At 41.8% G+C, this 22721-nt stretch overlaps 2 pseudogenes; both read left to right on the top strand.

The window, feature by feature from the left end:
- The first annotated feature begins 1145 nt into the window (after positions 1–1145).
- Positions 1146–1741, top strand: LOC101110400 (large ribosomal subunit protein eL20-like; annotated as a pseudogene).
- Positions 1742–18651: 16910 nt separating this feature from the next.
- Positions 18652–18761, top strand: LOC114113413 (small nucleolar RNA SNORA40; annotated as a pseudogene).
- Positions 18762–22721: the final 3960 nt, after the last annotated feature.

Consider the following 22721-nt stretch of genomic DNA (forward strand, 5'->3'; position numbering starts at 1 on the left):
TATACAGTGGAAGTGAGAAATAGATTCAAGGGATTAGATCTGATAGACACAGTACCTGAAGAACTTTGGAGGTTTGAAACATTGTTCAGGAGGTGGTGATCAAAACCATCCGCAAGAAAAAGAGATGCGAAAGGCAGAAGAGTTTTCTGAGGAGGCCTTAAAAATAGCTGAGAAAAGAAGACAAACTAAAGGCAAAGGAAAAAAGGAAAGATATGCCCATCTGAGTGCAGAGTTCCAAAGAATAGCAAGGAGAGATACGACAGCCTTCCTCAGTGACCAATGCAAAGAAATAGAGGAAAACAATAGAATGGGAAAGGCTAGAGATCTCTTCAAGAAAATTAGAGATACCAAGGGAACATTTCATGCAAAGATGGGTACAATAAAGGACAGAAATGGTATGGACCTAACAGAAGCAGAAGATATTAAGAGGAGGTGGCAAGAATACACAGAAGAACTATACAAAAAGGATCTTCACAACCCAGATAACAATGATGGTGCTACTGTTATTGTCACCTAGAGCCAGACATCTGACTTCTTGGAGTGTGAAGTCAAAAGGGCCTTAGCAAGCATGAGTGCCAACAAAGCTAGTGGAGGTGATGGAATTTCAGCTGAACTATTTCAAATCCTAAAAGATGATGCTGTGAAAGTGCTACACTCAATATGCCAGCAAATTTAAAAAACTCAGCAGTGGCCAAAGGACTGGAAAAGGTCAGTTTTCATTCCAATCCCAAAGAATGTTGAAACTGTCACACAGTTGCACTCATTTCACGTGCTAGTTAAGTAATGCTTAAAACTCCAAGCAAGGCTTCAACATTATGTGAACCGAGAACTTCAAGATGTTCAAACTGGATTTAGAAAAGGCAGAGGAATCAGAGATCAAATTGCTAACATCTATTGGATCATTGAAAAAGCAAGAGAATTCCAGAAAAAACATCTACTTCTGCTTTATTGACTACACCAAAGCCTTTGACTGTGTGGATCACAACAAACTGTGGAAAATTCTGAAAAAGATGGGAATACCAGACCACCTGACCTGCCTCTTGAGAAACCTGTATGCAGGTCAGGAAGCAACAGTTAGAACCAGACATGGAACACCATATTGGTTCAAAATTGAGAAAGGAGCCTTTTTGATGGTTGCCGCGGTTGTGGGTAGAGCGCCATGAAGGTCTCAGGGACGCTTCGAGAGCATAAGGTGGTGGGGTGCTGTCTGCTGACCCCCAAATGCCGCATGCTTCCCTTCTATGGCATGAGAATTTTTGTGCCTAATCATGTTGTTGCCAACTCCCGCTTCTGGTACTTTGTTCTCAGTTGAAGAAGATGAAGAAATCCTCTAGGGAAATCGTCTACTGTGGACAGGTGTTCGAGAAATCTCCTCTGCAAGTGAAGAACTTCGGCATCTGGCTACTCTATGACTCCCGCAGCGGCACCCACAACATGTACCGGCAGTACCGGGCCTTGACCACCGCCGGCGCCGGCCCAGCACCGAGCCCGGCCCTGCACCGAGCCCGGCCCACTCAATCCAGATCATGAAGGTGGAGGAGATCGAAGCCGGCAAGCGCCGCCGACCAGCGGTCAAGCAGCTCCACGACTCCAACATCAAGTTCCCAGCGCCCCACTGCGTCCTCCGTCGCCAGCACAAGCCACGCTTCACCACCAAGAGGCCCAACACCTTCTTTTAGGTGCAGGCCCTCTGTCCCCGGGGCTGCCCCAATAAAACTTAGTGGGAAAACCGAAAAAAAAAAAAAAATGGGAAAAGAGTACATCAAGGCTGTATATTGTCACTCTGCTTATTTAACTTAGATGCAGAGTACATCATGTGAAGTGAAAGGCTGGATGAAGCACAAGCTGGAATCAAGATTGCCAGGTGAAGTATCAATAACCTCAGATATGCAGATGACACCATCCTTATGGCAGAAAGCGAAGAGGAACTAAAGAGCCTCTTGATGAAAGTGAAAGAGGAGAGTGAAAAAGCTGGCTTAAAACTCAACAGTCAAAAACGAAGATCATGGCATCCAGTCCCATCACTTCATGGCAAATAGATGGGGAAAAAGTGGAAACAGTGGCTGACTTTATTTTTCTGGGCTCCAAAATCACTGCAGATGGTGACTGCAGCCATGAAATTAAAAGATGCTTGCTCCTTGGATGAAAAGCTATGACCAACCTAAACAGAGTATTAAAAAGCAGAGACATTTCTTTGCCGACAAAGGTCCGTCTAGTCAAAACTATGGTTTTTCCAGTAGTCACGTATGGATGTGAGAGTTGAACCATAAAGAAGGCTGAGCATCAAAAAACTGATGCTTTTGAACTGTGGTGTTGGAGAAGACTCTTGAGAGTCCTTTGGACTGCAAGGAAATCAAACCTGTCAATCTAAAGGAAATCAACCCTGAATATTCATTGGAAGGACTGATGCTGAAACTGAAGCTCCAATACTTTGGCCACCTGATGCAAATAGCCAACTCATTAGAAAAGACCCTGATGCTAGGAAAGATTGAAGGCAGGAGAAGAAGGGGATGGCAGAGGATGAGATGGTTGGATGGTATCACTGACTCAATGGACATGAGTTTGAGCAAGCTCCAGGAGATGGTAAAGTACAGGGAAGCCTGGCATGCTGCAGTCCATGGGGTCGCAAAGAGCTGGACATGGCTGAGCAATTGAACAACAACAGCAAAGCACAATGCCTGGCGCATAGTGAGCATGCAGCCAATATTAATAGCTGTTAGGCAAATCTTCAGGCTTCCTACATGGCAACAGTGGTAAAGAACATGCCTGCCAATGCACGAGACACAAGAAACCCAGCTTCCATCCCTTGGTCAGGGAGATCCCATGGAGAAGGGCCTGGCAACCCCACTCCAGTATTCTTGCCTGGAAAAACCCGTTGACAGAGGAGCTTGGAGGGCTGCAGTCCAGGGGGTCACAAGGAGTCAACTTAGCACACATGCAGGCAAGCCTTCAGAAGCCTCTCCCGTTCTAAACTGACAAATTGTCCATCACACACTGTAGTGCAGTGAAAAGACTTTTAACACTTGGCTCCACCGCTTATGTCCTTGAGCAAAAGTATCTTAACCTCTTTGAACTCTGTTGACCTCACAAGTGGTTTCGAATGTTACCTGACATCATTTATGCAAAGCACCAACCACAGTACCTGGCATGCAGTAAACAGTGGTAATTAACACAGGGAGAATTACCAAGTACAGCCAGAGGTTGAACAGCTCTTGTTGCAAGCAAGCAGGTCACAGGTGGTCACTATTCTGTATATATTTTGAGCTGGCCCTCAGTGTTTTACAATTTTTAAGTTATTTGCCAGCATTAGAAACAGAAATTTCACATGTAAGCCCAGATTCTTCTATTTTTTTAATGTGAAGCTCTGACTAGGTGTCACACCAGATCTATAAGGAAGATGACAAATAGCAGTTGTTGTTCAGTCGCTCAGTTATGTCAGTTATGCTCAGTTATGACTCTTTGCTACCCCATGGACTGCAGCGCAACAGTCTTCCCTGCCCTTCACCATCTCCATGTAGCATATAGCAGAGAAACCTAATTTCCTGCAAAGGAGCCAAGTAATCGCTGAAGAAGTGATGTTAAAGCTGAGACATGAAAGTTAAGTAGGAGTTAACTTGATAAAGACAGTGGGGACGATGTTCCCAGGAAAGGGACTGGCAGGTCTAAAGACCCTGATTCAGGGACATTAGTGCCTCCAGGACACTTCAGGGAAGCCTGGCTGGAGCACAGAGGAGGGGAAGATGGGAAGATGAGACTCCAGTTGACACTTTATGGATTTTGGACTTTATTGTGGGGTTGAATATAGTTCAAGGCTGGAAGCTGGGCAGTAGCCAATCGGTGTAACACACTGATGGGGCTAGACAAGGTCAGAATGGATTAGAGTCAAGGGTCGAGACTGAGCAGATGAGAAAGCAGAGCAGTATGAGGAGCCCCATCTAGAAACTCTGGGCAGACACAGGATAGCCTGTTAGGTGTGGTCTTGCAAAGGGCAGACTTTACAAGGACCAAGCTAAGCTGGACACCAGGGTGAATTTCCCATGTTCATTTTCAAAGTGAAAAAAATGAGAAAAATAAAGATTTGGACAAGGACATATAACAAATGAGATACAGAACTAGATTCACAACGCCTACCTCTGACTTGCTGCTTATCTCACTGTATTAATTTTCTCAAGGTGAATAATCTCAGTACCAAGACTGTGTTGTTGATAATAATATAGGTCCTTTATCAAGAGCTTGCTAAATGGTAGGCTCTGTGTTTATGTGCATTATCATTCTCATTATTTGATTTAGTTAGCAGCTATAGTCCACCCAAAACAGTATGTACCAGGGACTGTTGGGCACTGGAGACACAGGAATGAATGAGACAGACACATGCCTATCCTGTGGGAGTTCACCATCCGGAAAGGAGCTGAGTAGTTGAGGTAATAACAAAGGGTAATTGGCAGGCATTGTAGGGAGAGTCTAACAGTGAGCCTGTCCTACCATGGGCAGCTGGGAAGGCTTTCTGGGAGAAGTGACAGTTGAGCTGAAAAGGCAGGAGTGAAACTCAGAGGAAGATTGTTCCAGGAACAGAGAACAGCACATGGAAGTCACTATTCTCACCATAACCTGATAAGACAAGTGCTGTGGTTATCCCCTTCTCACAGATGAAGAAACTGAGGTTCTAAGAGAGATGAAGTAACTGCCCCATTAGACAGTGCTGGAGCCAGGGTATAAGCCTGGATCTGCCTGGATCAAGGCTCATTCTCTTCGCTGCTAAACTGGATATTTCTCTTAGTTGGTCTGTTCCTTCTAAGGGTCATGTGAGTGAAGTGGAATATTAACTGAGGTGCCTGCAATACAAGAAGTTGAAATCATGGCTTACAAACTATGCAAGCATGTCTGTGTCAGGGTTGGCTGGCTGTTTGGGAATGACAGCTATTCAGTGACACAGCTCCTGTGCTAACATCTGAATAGATGTTCAGTTCAGCTGAATATGATTCAACAGCCATTTATTGAGTGCCTACTATGTGCTAGGAAGGGTGCCAGGCATTGTCAGAGTTACAGAGATGATGAGAAAAGTGCCCAGGTGCTAGGCTAAAGATCATGTCTGTTGTTGAGTCGCTAAGTCATGTCCGACTCTTTTATGATCGCATGTTAATCACTAACAGATTTTAAAAGTTAAACAACAAAGCCATAAATAACCCTGGCAGCTAAAAACCATAGATAATGTCATAATAGCTACCAAATTTTGAGACCTTAATGAAAATAAAACTGATCATGAAATCGTAGCTAAAAACTAAAAGCCCATTCCGTGAGATTAGGTTGAGGACTTGGCATGTATATCTCCCTTAACCCATGTTCATTCTGTAAAGTTAATATCATACTGTCAATGGTACTAATATGACCCATTTTATAGATGAGGAAACTGAGCTTCAGAGGTTTTTTCTTGAGATTGCAGGGCTTCCCAGATGGCATACTGTTAAAAGACTCTGCCTGCTAATGCAAGAGACACAAGAGATAAGAGTTCAATCCCTGGGTTAGGAAGATCCCCTGGAGAAGGAAATGACAACCCATGCCAGTAATCTTGCTTGGAAAATTCCATGGACAGAGGAGCCTGGCACTATAGTCCATGGGGTTGCAAAGAGCTAGTAAATAGAAGAACTATAATTCAAACCCAGGTCTGCCTGACTCCAAAACTTGGACTCTAGAGCACCACACCATCTTTGCAAGAAGAGTCAGTTAGTGAAAACCCAGGGGAATGTATGATCTGCATTTGGCCAGGCACACATCCAGACAGGAGAAATAAATATCAGTGCTCTAAAAACCCTCCAGGGGAGTAAAGAACCAGAGGGAAAAAATAAAACAAGATGTCTAATCATTTAAAGACTAGTTAATCCACCTAAATGGAGAAGGCAATGGCAACCCACTCCAGTGTTCTTGCCTGGAGAATCCCAGGGATGGAGGAGCCTGGTGGGCTGCCGTCTATGGGGTAGCAAAGAGTCTGACACGACTGAAACGACTTAGCAGCCACAGTAATCCCTAAATGGAGAGCCCACCTCAAATATTTATACTGTCCTTTTTGTCACTTAATTCTACTTAAACTGGCCTCTAGAAGTATCTTTAATTAGTAGCAAAAGCCTAGAATTTTTGGTATCAAGATATACCTCTTTGAGTTTTTTTAAAATTAATTATTTAATGAATTAATTTGGCTCTGCCTGGTCACAGTTGGGGCTCTCAAGATCTTCAATATTCTTTGTCGCATGAGGGGTCTAGTTCCCTAACCAGGGATCAAACCCAGGCCTCTTGCATTTGGAGCTTGGAGTCTCAGCCAATGGACCACTAGGAAAGTCACACCTCCTTTAATTCTTGTTTTACATTTATATGGGAAAGAAAAGAAACTATTTCATAAAAATCAGTATTAAGCAAATAAGAGAACCTCATTAATGGCGAGCTAGATGACTCACAATCTGGAATCAAGATTGCCAGGAGAAATGTCAACAACCTCAGATATGCAGATGATAACTCTTTAATGGCAGAAAGTGAAGAGGGACTAAAGAGCCTCTTGATGAAGAGTGAGTGTTAGCTGCTCAGTCATGTCCAACTCTTTTGAGTTCCCATGGATTGTAGCCCACCAGGCTCCTCTGTCCATGGAATTCTCCAGGCAAGAATTCCAGAGTGGATTGCCATTCCCTTCTCCAGCAGATCTTCCTGACCCATGGATCAAACTTGTGTCTCCTGCATTGCAAGCAGATTCTTTGCTGTCTGAGCTGAAGAGGAAAAGAGATGAGTGCAAAAGATGGCTTAAAACTCAACATTCAAAAAATGAAGATCATGGCATTCAGTTCCATCAGTTCATGGCAAATAGGGAAACAATGGAAACAGTGACAGATTTTATTTTCATGGGCTCCAAAAATCACTGTGAACAGTGACTTCAGCTACAAAATTAAAAGATGCTTGCTCCTTGGAAGAAAAGCTCTAACAAATCTGCTGCTGCTAAGTCACTTCAGTCATGTCCGACTCTGTGCGACCCCATAGACAGCAGCCCACCAGGCTCCCCCGTCCCTGGGATTTTCCAGGCAAGAGTATTGGAGTGGAGTGCCATTGCCTTCTCCGCTAACAAATCTAGACAGTGTATTAAAAAGCAAAGACATCATTTTGCCGACAAAGATCCATCTCTTCAAAGCTATGGTTTTTCCAATAGTCATGTACGGATGTGAGAGATGGACCGTAAAGAAGGCTGAGCACCAAAGAATTGATGCTTTCAAACTTTGGTGCCTGAGAAGACTCTTGAGAGTCTCTTGGACCAGTCAATCCTAAAGGAAATCAACCCTGAATATTCATTGGAAGGACTGATGCTGAAGCTGGAGCTCCAATACTTTGGCCGCCTGGTGTGAAGGGCTGACTCATTGGAAAAGACCCTGATGCTGGGAAAGATTGAAGGTAGGAGGAGAAGGGGCCAACAGAGGATGAGATGGTTGGATGGCATCATCAATTCAATGGGCATGAGTTTGAGCAAACTCCGGGAGATGGTGAAGGACAGGGAAGCCTGGTGAGTCGGACATGACTGAAAATAACAATAGTTAAGGATGTGGGTACAAACTGTGCTATGCTTTGCAAACTAGGGGAAGAATGTCCCTTGCAGTAGGCAGCCATCCGTCATGGGACATGAACATCCTGTCTCTGTGATTATCTGTGGCTGTGGGCAGGGAGGTATCCAGCCTCATTCCAGATGTTCAGATACTGCCAGAAGTGAAATCTATGTAGCTAAGGAAGTGCCCAGAATTGCCTCTGTGACACATGGATCAGGAAGATCATTGTTGTGTTCAAACATATGACGTTTACCCTGTTGTGTTCAAACATATGGATGCTTGCATTCCTGTCTGCTTATTTACCCTTTGTCCTAACATAAAAAAGGCGTGAAATAAAACTAATGCTTACTTTATGCCACTTTGAATATGCTATGTTATTGTCTCTTTAACAGTTCATTTAATACTGTAAAATGAGTTCAAAGAGGTAGAACACACAACAGCCTCTATCACAGCAACTGTAACAAGTTACTTATTACAACTATTGTGTTAGTAAAAAAGTAAAATGAGAGCTTCCATTTATTGAGTGCACACTATGTGCCAGGCACTGTACAGAGCACTTCTCATAATTGTCTTTTTTTAAGCATAAAGTATTTTTATTTGATTTTAAATATTAATTGAAATATAGCTGATTTACAATGCTGTGTGAGTTTCTGCTGTACAACAAAGTGAATCATATATATATGTATTAATATCAACATTTTGTTTTAGATTCTTTCCCCATATATATAGGTCATTACAGAGTATCGAATAGAGTTCCCTGTGCTATACAGTAGGTCCTTATTTGTTATCTGTTTTATATATAATAGTATGTATATGTCATTCCCAATTTCCCAGCTTATCCCTCCCCCTCCCTTACCCTCTGGTATCTGTATTTTTATATCTGTAACTGTTTCTGTTTTGTATTTAAGTTCATTTGTACCCTCTTTTAGATTTCATGTATATTATATGATATTTGTCTTTCTCTGACTGACTTACTTCACTCAGTATGAGAATTTCTAAGTCCACCCATGTTGCTGCAAATGGCATTATTTTGTTCTTTTTATGGCTAAGTAATATTCCATTGTGTACTTTATCTGTTGTCTTCTCTATCCATTCATCTGTCAATGGACATTTACGTGGCGTCCATGTCTTGGCTATTGTAAATAGTGCTTTTATGAACACTGGGGTGCAAGTATCTTTTGCAATTATGGTTTTCTCTGGATATATGTCCAGGAGTGGGATTGCTGGATCATTGTGTGTGTGTGTTAGTCACTCAGTCATGTCCAACTCTTTGCAGCTTCCTGGACTGTAATCCACCAGCCTCCTCTATCCATGGAATTCTCCAGGCAAGAATATTGGAGTGGGTAGTCATTTCCTTCTTCAGGAGATCTTCCCCACCCAGGGATAGAGCCTGGTTCTCCTGCATTGCAGGCAGATTCTTTACTGTCTGAACCACCAGGGAAGCCCTTGCTGGATCATATCGTAGCTCTGTTTTTAGTTTTTTAAGGAACCTCCATACTGTTCTCCATAGTGGCTGCACTAATTTACATTCCCAGAGTTCTCTTTTCTCCACACCCTCTCCAGCATTTAGTGTTTGTAGATTTTTTTATAATGGCCATTTACAGCAGTGTGAGGTGATACCTCATTGTAGTTTTGATTTGCATTTCTCTAAAAATTAGTGAAGCTATGACAACCCTAGACAGTGTATTAAAAAGCAGAGACATTACTTTGCCAACAAAGGTCTATCTAGTCAAAGCTATGGTTTTTCCAGTAGTCATATACGGATGTGAGAGTTGGACCATAAAGAAAGCTGAGTGCCGAAGAATTGATGCTTTTGAACAGTGGTGTTGGAGGAGACTCTTGAGAGTCCCTTGGATCGCAAGGAGATCAAACCTGTCAATCCTAAAGGAAATCAACCCTGAATATTCATTGGCAGGACTGATGGTGAAGTTGAAACTCCAATACTTTGGCCACCTGATACGAAGAGCCAACTCATTGGAAAAGACCCTGATGCTGGGAGAGATTGAAGGCAGGAAGAGAAGGGCGTGACAGAGGATGAGATGGTTGGATGGTATCACCGACTCAATGGACATGAGTTTGAGCCAGCTCTGGGAGATGATGAAGGACAGGGAGGCCTGGTGTGCTACGAACCACTGGGTTTGCAAAGAGTCAGAAATGATTGAGCAACTGAACGACAGCGATTAGTGATGTTGAGCATCTTTTCATGTGTCTCTTGGCCATCTGTATGTCTTCTTTGGAAAAGTATATATTCAGATCAACTGCCCATTTTTTGATTGGGTTGTTTGTTTTTTTTAATTTTGTGTTGCATGAGATGTTTGTATATTTTGTAGATTAATCAATCCCTAATTGGTTCCTTTGTTTGCAAGTGTTTTCTCCCATTCTGAGAGTTCTCTTTTTGTTTTGCATATGGTTTTCTTTGTTATGCAAAAGCTTTTAAGTTTAAATAGGCCCCATTTATTTATTTTTGTTCTTATTTTCATTACTCTATGAGGTGGATCAAAAAAGATCATGTTGCCATTTATGTCAAAGAATGTTCTGCCTATGTTTTCCTCTAAGAGTTTTATAATATCTGGCCTTACATTTAGGTCTTTAATCTCACATTATTTCATGTAATCTTCAGAACAACCCTATGGTCTAAGAACTATCACCTATTTTACAGAAAAAGAAACAGACATTGAGGAGGTTAAGCAACTTCCCGAGGTCACACAGAGAACAAGTAGCCTCTGAGGCAGACAGGTCCTCAAGGCTCTCTGAGAGACTAATACCATATTTAGACATCAGGCTTCTCTTCCCCAGGCAAGCTTTTCTTTTTTTCCTCATCAATATGGACACCTGATTCCCCTCCCCAGTTGTGGTTGCTGTTCAATCACTAAGTCCTGTCTGACTCTTTGAGACCCCATGGACTGCAGCAAGCCAGGCTTCCCTGTCTCACTCTCTCCTGGAGTTTGCTCAAATTCATGTCCACTGAATCGATGATGCCATCCAACCATCTCATCCTCTGTTGCCCTCTTCTTCTCCTGCCCCCAATCTTTCCCAGCATTAGGGTCTTTTCCAGTGTGTTGGCTCTTCGCATCAGGTAGCCAAAGTATCGGAGCTTCAGCTTCAGCATCAGTCCATCCAGTGAACGTTTAGGGTTGATTTCCTTTAAGACTGACAGGTTTGATCTCCTTGCTGTCCAAGCAGCAAGAGAAAGTACCTTATAGCAACTGAGCCTTGAGAGGATATTTTTGCAGTCAAGCAGCCTAGGCTAAAATCCATTTTTACCTCTCACAGCTGTGACCTTGGCTGTATTTCTCCGTGAGCCCCAGTTTCCTTATCAGTAAAACAAGGATAATAATGTCTATCTCAGAAGATTGTTGAAGTGTTTAAGACATGACAGTTTTTAATTTTTTACTTTTTAAAAAATATTTTAAAAATTTATTTCTGTATTTATTTTTAAATGTTTTGGGCTGTTCTGAGACTTCATTGCCGCCCACAAGCTTTCTCTAGTTGTGGTTCTAAGGGGCTACTCTCTAGTTGCCAGGTTCGGGCTTCCCGCTGTGGTGATTTCTCTTGTCACAGAGTGAAGACTCAGTAGTTGTGGCCCATGGGCTTAGCTGCTCTGCAGCATGTGGAATCTTCCCTGATCAGAGATGGAGCTGGTGTTCCCTGCATTGCAAGGCAGAGTCCTAACCGCTGGACCACCAGGGAAGCCCCTTTCAAAAATATTTATTTATTTGGCTGCATTGGGTCTTAGTTGTCTTATGTGGGATCTTTCCTTGCTGTGCACGGATTCTCTAATTGCTGGCTTATTTGCTTTGTGGTATGTGGGATCTTAGTTCCCTAGCCAGCGACAGAACCTGAGTTCCTTGCATTGCAAGGCAGATTCTTAACCACTGGACAACCAAGGAAGTCCCTTGTAGGTTTTTAGTACAGAGATCAGAGCATAGTAATTGCTTAATAAACAGTAACTCTGATTATTACCTGTCAGCCACCAACCTTATCAGGTACATCTAATAAGGACTGAATTTCAGGAGTGGACCCAACTTAAGGTCAGACTGGGGCCCAAAACAATATTATGCCTGATTCTTTAAAAACATAGGATGCCTTATGTGTACAAATGAAAATTGTTAACTTCAAGTTGTCATCACCTTGGGGACAGTGTGCTTATTCCAGGGACACTTCCACTCTCCAAAACATTTTGGGGATACCCAGTTCAGAAATGGCTTCAGGTTCTATGACACATTCCTTTGAATATTGTCATCAATAGCAAATCTTTACCCTCTGTAAAGATAAATTCAATCTTTGAAATAGTCAGAAGTTGGTGAATAAGTAGGGTACAGGGGAAGATGAAGTAAGACTAATTTTCTAATATGGCTTTTACATGGATTTTGTCCTTTTATTTTATTTTTGGTCATGTGACTTGATGAATCTTAGTTTTTCTGCCAGAGACTGAACCTGAACCCTCAGCAGTGGAAGTGCAGAGTCCCAACCACTGGACAACCAGGGAATTCCCAAGGATTTTATCCATTTAAAATACACTAGTTTTTCTTATCCTTCAATTAAAAAATAAATTAATTTTAAAAAATAAAAAAATAGTTTTTCAAGGATAAAAGCAAATGAAGTCCAATTAAATTAAAACAAGAAAGAAAATTACCCTAAGCTTACAACACATGCATGTTAAGCTGATTCAGTTGTGTCTAATTCTTTGTGACCCCATGGACTGTAGTCTGCCAGGCTCCTCTGTTCATGGGATACTCCAGGCAAGAATACTGGAGTGGGTTGCCATGCTCTCCTCCAGGGCATCTTCCTGACCATCGATTGAACCCATATCTCTTAAGTTTCCTGCATTAGCAAGCAGATTCTTCACCACGAGTGCCACCTACAACTGCTATCATTTTGGTGCATTTTTTTATATCTTTCCTTAATACAAAATTTTAAAAATAGAAGTAAAAGTGTATATGCAATTTGTAAAATGCTAACCTGATTTAAATTATGTCATAAACATATTTTTATGTTGCTGTAGTCTTTGTAATATTTTTAACGGCTGCATAATATTTCATCAAATAGACATGGCAGAATTTACTTAACCACTTCTCTTCTGTTGAACAGGTAGGTTGTTGTTTCAAATGTTTTATTATGAAATATATGTAATTTCCCCCCAATTTTTTCTTATTTCTTTGGCTTAGATTACTGGAAGAGGGATGTTGGATCAAAGGGTATGAGAATTTAATGATTCTTTTGTTTTTTTTTTTAATTTATTTTTAATTGAAGGATAATTGCTTTACAATAGTGTGTTGATTTTTGCCATATATCAACATGAATCAGCATAGGTATGCATTTGTCCCCTTCCTCTTGGCCCTCCCTCCCACCTCCCAGCCCATGCCACACTCTAAGTTGTCACAGAGCACCTATTTGAGCTCCCTGAGTAATACAGCAAATTCCCACTGGCTATCTATTTTACATACCGTGGTGTATACGTTTCCCAGTGGCTCTTGATATTTACTTCCAAAGTGTTTTCCAATAGGTTTTCACTGGGGCTTCCTCGGTGGCTCAGCTGTAAAGAACCTACCTGCAATGCAAGAGACATGTGTTTGATCCATGTATCAGGAAGATCCCCTGGAGGAGGGCATGGAAACCTGCTCCAGTGTTCTTTCCTGAAGAATCCCATGGACAGAGGAGCCTGGTGGGCTGCATACAGTCCATAGGGTCACAAAGAGTTGGATGCTACTGAGCACGCATGCACACAGGATTTCTCTCATTTATAATGCCACTGGAAATATTAGAATATCCATTTCACTGCATCTAAAACAAGCACTTGGCAGCACAATTTTAGTAAATTAGGAACTAGAAAAATATTTCCTTGGGAACTAATTTTAAAGTCAGCTGCAGGGCTTCCCTGGCGATCCAGCAGTTAAGACTCTCCACTGTCGGTGCAGGGAGCACGAAACTAAGATCTCATATGCTGCATGGTGTGGCCAAATAAATAAATAAAAATAAAATTGGTTTGACCTCTCTCTCTCCCTCCCCAAATCAAAAAATATATATATTTGAAAAAAATTTACAAAAACACGTAAATAAGTGTGTAGTTTCTCAAAATTAGTACTTTGAAGGGAATCACTTGTTTAGATGTTTGTCTTCTGATATTTTTGTTTTTTGAAAAAATTAATCTCATTACTTCACATTCACACCCCCAAAGAAAAACACAGGAGCAATTATAGTCAACCTGACAAAAACACTGGTGTGATGACTCATATCCTGTCCACCTTGAGTTAGGCGCTGGTGCTATACTGCTGGGCCCGACACTGCTGGGAGCCTGCCATTGCCTAAAGGCTTCTGGGGGTGGGATCATCTCTGTTTTGAAAGAGGAGGGATCACCTTTTAAAGTGAGTGGAGAAGACTGGCTTCTTTACCCTCTTATAACAATTACACCAGCTAAAAAGGGCCCAGACAGGTGGAAAATTCCAGATACCCGTTGCTGCTGCTGCTGCTGCTGCTAAGACGATTCAGTCGTGTCCGATTCTGTGCGACCCCATAGATGGCTGCCCACAAGGCTCCCCTGTCCCTGGGATTCTCCAGGCAAGAACACTGGAGTGGGTTGCCATTTCCTTCTCCAATGCATGAAAGTGAAAAGTGAAAGTGAAGTCCCTCAGTCCCGTCCGACTCTTAGCGACCCCATGGACTGCAGCCCACCAGGCTCCTCCGTCCATGGGATTTTCCAGGCAAGAGTACTGGAGTGGGGTGCCATTGCCTTCTCTGCAGATACCCGTTACTCTCCTACTAAAGCAATGATCTTTTTGTTTTGTTTTTAATTATGATAACTTTTCAGTTACATAAGAAACCTACATTCATTGCAAATGTATAAATAAGACAGGCAAAAACAATAAAAAGTACAGCATATTTCCCAGTTCCGAGCGAAAACCATCCAGATTTTGATGTACCCTCACACCATCTTCTCTAAGGCACGTTTCATCAAAACCATCATGCCTCGTGTGCTCAGTCCCTCAGTCGTGCCCAGCTCTCTGCGACCCCACGGACTGTAGCCCGCCAGGCTCCTCTGTCCATGGAATTTTCCAGACAAGAATATCGGAGCGGTTTGCCATTTCCTTCTCCAGGGGATCTTCCTGACCCAGAGATCAAGCCTGTGGCTCTTGCTTCTCTTGCATTGGCAGGCAGGTTCTTGATCTCTGAGCCACCTGGAAAGCTTAAGGAGACTAAGGCAGAGAAGAAATTTGCCTATGGTCACAAAGTTTATAAGTTAACTAACTGGAATATTTTTTCCATGTTGTTAAGTTCATTTCCACACAACTTTTTGAATGGCTGCACGGTATCTCACTCTGTGGATGAAGTAGCATTTAATTGTTCCACTTCCTTTTATGAGACATCTAGATTATTTCCATTTTTCAGTGTTATACACATCACTAAGATACTTACTATGTGACCTTTGTGCACATCCTTGATTATTTCCTTTTAGGCTAAATGCCCGCAAGAAGAGTTGCGTTGATTTTTATTTCCCTCAAAGAGATGTTCCTTTCTCTATGTTTTTCATGATCTTAAATGTTGTAAATTTTAGCACTTTCGCCTACAGCAATATTTTAAAATTCATTTTACCAGTTCTGAGAAATGAATTCCAGTGCTAAAGGGTGAGTCATTTCTCCAAAGTAAAAGAGCCAGGGCCTCATATCTCCCCCCTTTCCATGCTGTCTTGCTTTTTACAGGTGCTGAACTTCATGGCTTATCCACTTGTTCACTGGCCAGGAATGAGGAGTGTTAACCTGGGACAAACCAATTTATGCAGGCAAGATTCTTTTGGTCTATGAGTCAGCATTCACTCATTCAGTAAATATTTGAATAGTTACTTCATGAGTAGTACTAAGCAGAGGTTATGGGGTTCACAGGAAAAAAAATTTAGAACATGCTAAACAAAACATTTAGCACATTATACACAATAATTGCTCGAGAAATCAATATTTATGCCAGGCACTGTGTTAATTGCCCAAGGAGTGTATTATCTCCTTTAATTCCTACACCAGCCTGCAGAATTGGGTTATTTTTTAATATTTATTTATTTTTTATTTATTTGGCTGCACTGGGTCTTAATTGTGGCATGTGGGATCTAGTTCCCTGACTGAGATTGAACCTGTGCCCCTTGTATTAGAAGTCATTCTTCACCACTGGACAGCCAGGAAATTCCTGGGGGTCTTTTATTATTCCCATTTTGCAGATAAGAAAACTGAGGCCTAGAGAGGTTTACCCATATTGAGCAACATGTATGTGGTGTTCAGATTTGAACTGAAGACTCCAGAGTCTGTGCTCTTAACTATTACGCTGTACTACAAAACACAATTTCTCCCCTTAAGACTCATGTAATCTTAACAATGCTAAAACTGAAAACAGCTAACTTACATGCCAAGCACTCTGCTAGGCCTTTATGCTTATCGATCATTTAATTGATATGACAGCTCTATGAAATAGATACTACTGTAATTATAATTGTTTTATAGATGAGAAGATAGACATTCTGAGAGTTTAAAGAACTTGCATGAGATACAAACAACCACTAAATGGTAGTACTAGAAGCCAAGATAGACCAAAGCATTTCTAGGGCTTGCCTAGTGGCTCAGTGGTAAAGAAGCAGCCCGCTGATATAGGAGACACAGGTTCGATTCCTGGCCCAGGAGGATCCTCTGTGCTGTGGAGCAACTAAACCTGTGCGCCACAACTACTGAGCTTGCGCGCTAGAGCCCAGGAACCACAACAAGAGAAGCCACCACAACCACAACACTCTGCACCACGGTGAAGCGTAACTAAACCCCTGCTAACTAGAAAGCCCGTGCAGCAACAAGCTGCCTCCCCCCAAAAAAACAACCCAAAGAATTACTGTATAGGGAATGTGATGAATGCAAATCAAGTGATGCTACTGAGCTGTCATCAAATGTCAGAAGTCACAGGAAGGAAACTTCATGACCTTCTTGTGTTCCAGGAATGATCACAGAACGACAGAAAGGGAAAATCCCGGCTGCTTGTGAGGCCTGGTGTTGAAAGCCTTCACACAGGTTATTTCATTATATCCTCTACGTGATGAAGATGTCAAATTTCCTCACTTTGACAGATGGGGAAATGGATTCGCTAGAAAGTGATGCAATATGTCCAAGGTCACACAGCTGGTAAATGGCAGGGCTAGAACTGGAACCTATTTTGTCTCTCAGGCCTGAGCCCTTAACCACTATGTTACCTGCTTTCTATTATTCGATCTTGCTTTTTGGTTGTGTGGGAGTCACATAGCCAGAGATGAATGGAAAAGTCAAAGGTAAATGGATATTAAGGAAGATAAGGTATAATCAAGAGTATTTAAGTACATTCAAGCAAAAGGAAGCAGATCTGCTTGGTCAGTGCTAAAGATTCATTTGTTTTGGGAAGGAGCCCCTTGTTTGCGTACCTTTGATGACTACATGAACTGTACAAATGTCTGTTTCTACCATTGTAATGGGAGCTATTAAAAACAGGGACTGTATCTTAGACACTGTAAGCCAGTGTCTAGCATTATTGCTTATTCACTAAGTCCTGTTCGACTCTTTTGTGACCCCATGGACTGTAGCCCACCAGGCTCCTCTGTCCATGGGACATTCCAGGCAAGAGTACTGGAGTGGGTTGCCATTTCCTTCTAAAGGGGATCTTCCCAGCCCAGGGATCAAACCCACGTCTCCTGTGTCTCCTACACTGGCAGGCAGATTTTGCCACCTGAATGGCAGGCAAACTTCTCTTGCCACAAGGCAAAGCCTAAGGCGTTTATCGAGAAAAACACTAAACGCTATTCAAGGATATAAGAAGACCTGGATCAATGTCATGATCCAGATAACCTCAGCTGTGTAAAGATTTCATTCATTTAACAAATATTCAGAGTGACTATCACAGGCCAGATATTGTTCTGGGTACTAGGGGTACAGCAGAGAACAAAAGAGAGCACCTATCTTCACGAATCTTATATTTTTAGTAGGGAAGCAGTGATTAGATAATCTAAAGATGGATAGTAATAAATGCTATGAAAATGATTAAATAAAAGAAAGAAGGGGTAATGGGTAGTGAGTGTGCTATTTAATTTAGGATGGTTGGGGGTGCTTATCAACGTTTTAGCAGAGACCTGAAAGAGATGAAGGGAGTCTGCCACATTGAATTCTGGCAAGAGAGCACCCCATGCAAATGTCAGTTCTCCTGCATGAGAGGAAAAAAAGTCTATGAAAGCTGAGTCTATTTTCAGAGGGAAATAAAAGTAGGGAGACCTGCTCTACTGGTAGAACTGGCTCCACCACGAAGCCACAGTAATAAAAATACTGTGTTGACACTGAAACTGAGAAAATTATCAATGGAATGGAATGGAGAGCCTAGGAATGGGAGCTTAACATGTGATAAAAGTGACATCATGAAACACTGGAACGATTGTTTTTTCCCTTGGTGATAGAAAAATGAATTTACTGTGTAGAGAAAAAAGCTGAATTTTTCCCTAAATGTGCAAATTAAAACTATAAAGCTATTATGACACAGTACAGGAAAATCTTTGTTACCCAGGTATAAATAAAGACTTCCAAAATAAGACTCCAAATTCTAAGGTCAAAATTTAGGACATCTACTAAATTAATGACATAACAAATTTGCATGAAGGTTGCAGACTGGGAGAAGGTATCTGCAGTGTTTAAACAAGGACGGACTTCCCTGGTAGTCCAGTGGTTAAGACACCACCCTCTCGATGCATGGGGCCCAGGTTCAGTCCCTGGTCAGAGAACTAGATCCTGCATGTGGCAGCAAAGATTGAAAATCCAGTGTGAGGCAGCTAAGACCCAGAGCAGCCAAATAAATAAATAAATGTTAATAAACAAGGAATAATGTCTAGAATATACAATCGCTACAAATCAACAAGACAAGAAATCAAATAGAAAAACAAGCAAGGGATATATAAATACCTTAGTATTTTTTCACATACTAAGCATACAGAAAAATGAAAGTGTAAACTTTAATTATAATCAGAGAATACAAATCAAAACAGCTAAGAACTCCCACTTTACCGCTACCAGACTAGCAAAAATCAATAGCACTTGTGCTGTTTTTTTTTGTTTGTTTAATCTGTGGACAAAGACAGGTGAGAAAAGAAATCCTCTTCTGCAGCCCAGAACTCTTTGTTTAGTATGAGTTTTGAGACAGATAAGAAGGATCATGATACCTGAAAGAGATTCAAGTGGTGGAAGTATTGATAAACACAAAGGTTGCTTCCAGGACTATAGATTCGATCATTTCAAAGCTTAAGATATGCAGGAAATTACCAACTACATTGATTTAGTACTCTAAATTTAATATTGACATGAAACAAAGATGGCTTCCTTTTTTAGGCTTTTATTTTGAGGGTATGAACTTTAAAAATGAATTACCATATGCCAGTGATCTGTACTAGTCTTTTTTTTAAAAAAAACTTTGTTTATTTATGTACTTTTGGCTGTGCCGGGTCTTTCTCTGGTTATGGAGAACAGGGCTTACTCTCTAGTTTCGGTGCCCGAGCTTCTCACTGCAGTGGCTTCTCTTGCTGCAGAGTACAAGCTCTAGGGCTCCAGGGCTTCAGTAGTTGGGGTCCCCGGGCTCTAGGGCACAGACTTAAAAGTTGAGGCACATGGGCTTAGTTGCTCTGCGGCATGTGGGATCTTTCTGGATCAGGGATTGAACTTGTGTATCCTGCATTGGCAGGCAGATTCTTTACCACTGAGCCATCAAGGAAGTCCCACCTGTACTGTTCTGAGGTGTGATAGCTTAAGAGTAATCTGATTTGAACTTAATGCATGTTTGCTGCTGCTGCTGCTGCTAAGTCGCTTCAGTCGTGTCCAACTCTGTGCGACCCCGTAGACGGCAGCCCACCAGGCTCCCGTGTCCCTGGGATTCTCCAGGCAAGAACACTGGAGTGGGTTGCCATTTCCTTCTCCAATGCATGAAAGTGAAAAGTGAAAGTGAAGTCGCTCAGTCCTGTTCGACTCTTAGCGACCCCATGGACTGCAGCCTACCAGGCTCCTCCGTCCATGGGATTTTCCAGGCAAGAATACTGGAGTGGGGTGCCACTGCCTTCTCCGAATGCATGTTTCAGTTCAGTTCAGTTCAGTTGCTCAGTCGTGTCCAACTCTTTGCGACCCCATGAATCGCAGCACGCCAGGCCTCCCTGTCCATCACCATCTCCCGGAGTTCACTCAGACTCACGTCCATCGAGTCTGTGATGCCATCCAGCCATCTCATCCTCTGTCGTCCCCTTCTCCTCCTGCCCCCAATCCCTCCTAGCATCAGAGTCTTTTCCAATGAGGCAACTCTTCGCATGAGGTGGCCAAAGTACTGGAGCTTCAGCTTTAGCATCATTCCCTCCAAAGAAATCCCAGGGCTGATCTTCAGAATGGACTGGTTGGATCTCCTTGCAGTCCAAGGGACTCTCAAGAGTCTTCTCCAACATCACAGTTCAAAAGCATCAATTCTTTGGCACTCAGCCTTCTTTACAGTCCAACTCTCACATCCATACATGACCACAGGAAAAACCGTAGCCTTGACTAGACGGACCTTAGTCGGCAAAGTAATGTCTCTGCTTTTGAATATACTCTCTAGGTTGGTCATAACTTTTCTTCCAAGGAGTAAGCATCTTTTAATTTCATGGCTGCAGTCACCATCTGCAGTGATTTTGGAGCCCCAAAAAATAAAGTCTGACACTGTTTCCACTGTTTCCCCATCTATTTGCCTTGAAGTGATGGGACCGGATGCCATGATCTTCGTTTTCTGAATGTTGAGGCTTAAGCCAACTTTTTCATTCTCCGCTTTTACTTTCATCAAGAGGCTCTTTAGCTCCTCTTCACTTTCTGCCATAAGGGTGGTGTCATCTGCATATCTGAGGTTATTGATATTTCTCCCAGCAGTCTTGATTCCAGCTTGTGTTTCTTCCAGTCCAGCGTTTCTCATGATGTACTCTGCATAGAAGTTAAATAAGCAGGGTGACAACATACAGCCTTGACGTACTCCTTTTCCTATTTGGAACCAGTCTGTTGTTCCATGTCCAGTTCTAACTGTTGCTTCCTGACCTGCATACAGATTTCTCAAGAGGCAGGTCAGGTGGTCTGTATTCCCATCTCTTTCAGAATTTTCCACAGTTTATTGTGATCCACCAGTCAAAGGCTTTGGCATAGTCAATAAAGCAGAAATAGATGTTTTTTCTGGAACTCTCTTGCTTTTTCCATGATCCAGCGGATGTTGGCAATTTGATCTCTGTTTCTTCTGCCTTTTCTAAAACCAGCTTGATGTCTAAAATTCAGAACCAGGCAGATCCATCTCCTCTGATCCTAAACATAGTCCATAGCTAATTGCTTGAGGAAATTGAATCTCCAAGACCACAGCTGGGGAATTTTGACGTGTGTCCCTATTTCACTGAATATCAAAGAAGCCCAACTGAAAAACTGTGGACTGAGCAAAAATTCTTTTTGAACGGGTTATCTTGAACAGTACGACTCAAATGGAGGAATTAAGGTGATTGGCATTGAAAAGGCATCAGAATGTAAAATTACTTAAAAATTTATTGATAAGTAATTTTGCTTGTTACATATTTTAAAAATCTTTACACTTAAATAAAATACTGGCAAAAGTTAGAAAAATGGTAACACTGAAGATTGGTGAGGATGTGGTTATTAAGATTTCTTGTGTACTGTGATAGTAATGTAAATAACACAGCATTCTGAAAAGCAACCTGATAATTTTTGGCAAAATTGAGCATTCCCAATTACATAGTGTAGGGGCATTACTCATGTCAATATACGAACTTGCTTATTTTTGCAATTTTAATAGAGACAGAGTGTTGACAGCAATCTAGGTTTCTATCATCAGAAGAGTCAACGAGTGCAAATGTGGTAGACGCACAGTACCTCTGTGCCTGGATTCTGAAGCTAGACTGTTCAAGTTCAAATGCAGGCTCCAACCTTACAGTGGAAGTAAAAATTTGAGTTATCTGCGCCTCATTCTTATCTACAAAATGGGAGCAAAAATATCATATGGTTGTTGGGAGAAGTGTATGATTTGAAACATTTAAAGCATCTGAAACATAGTGAAGCATTGTTGTTGTTCAGTCGCTAAGTCATGTCCAACTCTGCAACCCCACGGACTGCAGCACGCCAGGCTTCCCTGTCCTTCACTATCTCCCAGAGTTTGCTCAGATTCATGTCCATTGAGTAAGTGATGCTATCGAACCATCTCATCTTCTGCTCCCCTTCTTTTGCTGTCGCTCTTTCCCAGCATCAGGGTCTTTTCCAATGAGTTGGCTCTTCGCATCAGGTGGCCAAAATATCAGAAGCTTCAGCTTCATCATCAATCCTTCCAGTGAATATCCAGGGTTGATTTCCTTTAGGATTGACTAGTTTGATCTCCTTGCAGTCCAAGGGACTCTCAAGAGTCTTCTCCAGCACCAGAATTCGAAGGCATCAATTCTTCAGTGCTCAGCTTTCTTTATGGTCCAACTCACATCCATACATGACTACTAGAAAAACCATAGCTTTGACTATATGGACCTTTGTTGGCAAAGTTAAGCATTATTTAAATACTAATATTACTGGTAATATGAAAGCCTATGCAAGTTCAAAGTTGTAAGTTAGGTTTACATATAGCAACAAGAGAATATCACAAAAGCAATAATAACTTTAAAAAGAAGAGGAACATTTGTTGCACATCACTTATGTGAATATGCTTACATAACTACACAGTTTATAAGACAAGCATCAGAGACATACATTGAACATATATGAATGGGTGCCTATAATAAAGAGTTGAGTTTAGGAATAAAGTAGATGACTACAAAATAAGAAAGGGGCCTGCTTGAATTATCTTGCTAATATGTTATGAAAGGAGGAACAAGACTTACTCATGCAACTGAAGCAACAGTTAGAATTGGACATGGAACATGGCCTGGTTTCAAATTGGGAAAAGGGTACATCAAGGCTGTATATTGTCACTCTGCTTATTTAACTTATATGCAGAGTACATCATGTGGAATGCCAGGCTGGATGAAGCACAAGCTGGAATCAAGATTGCTGGGAAAAATATCAATTACCTCAGATATGCAGATGACACCACTCTTACGGCAGAAAGTGAAGAGGAACTGAAGAGCCTCTTGATGAA

This window comes from Ovis aries, chromosome 2 (genome assembly GCF_016772045.2).
Source record: "Ovis aries strain OAR_USU_Benz2616 breed Rambouillet chromosome 2, ARS-UI_Ramb_v3.0, whole genome shotgun sequence".
Taxonomy (NCBI): domain Eukaryota; kingdom Metazoa; phylum Chordata; class Mammalia; order Artiodactyla; family Bovidae; genus Ovis; species Ovis aries.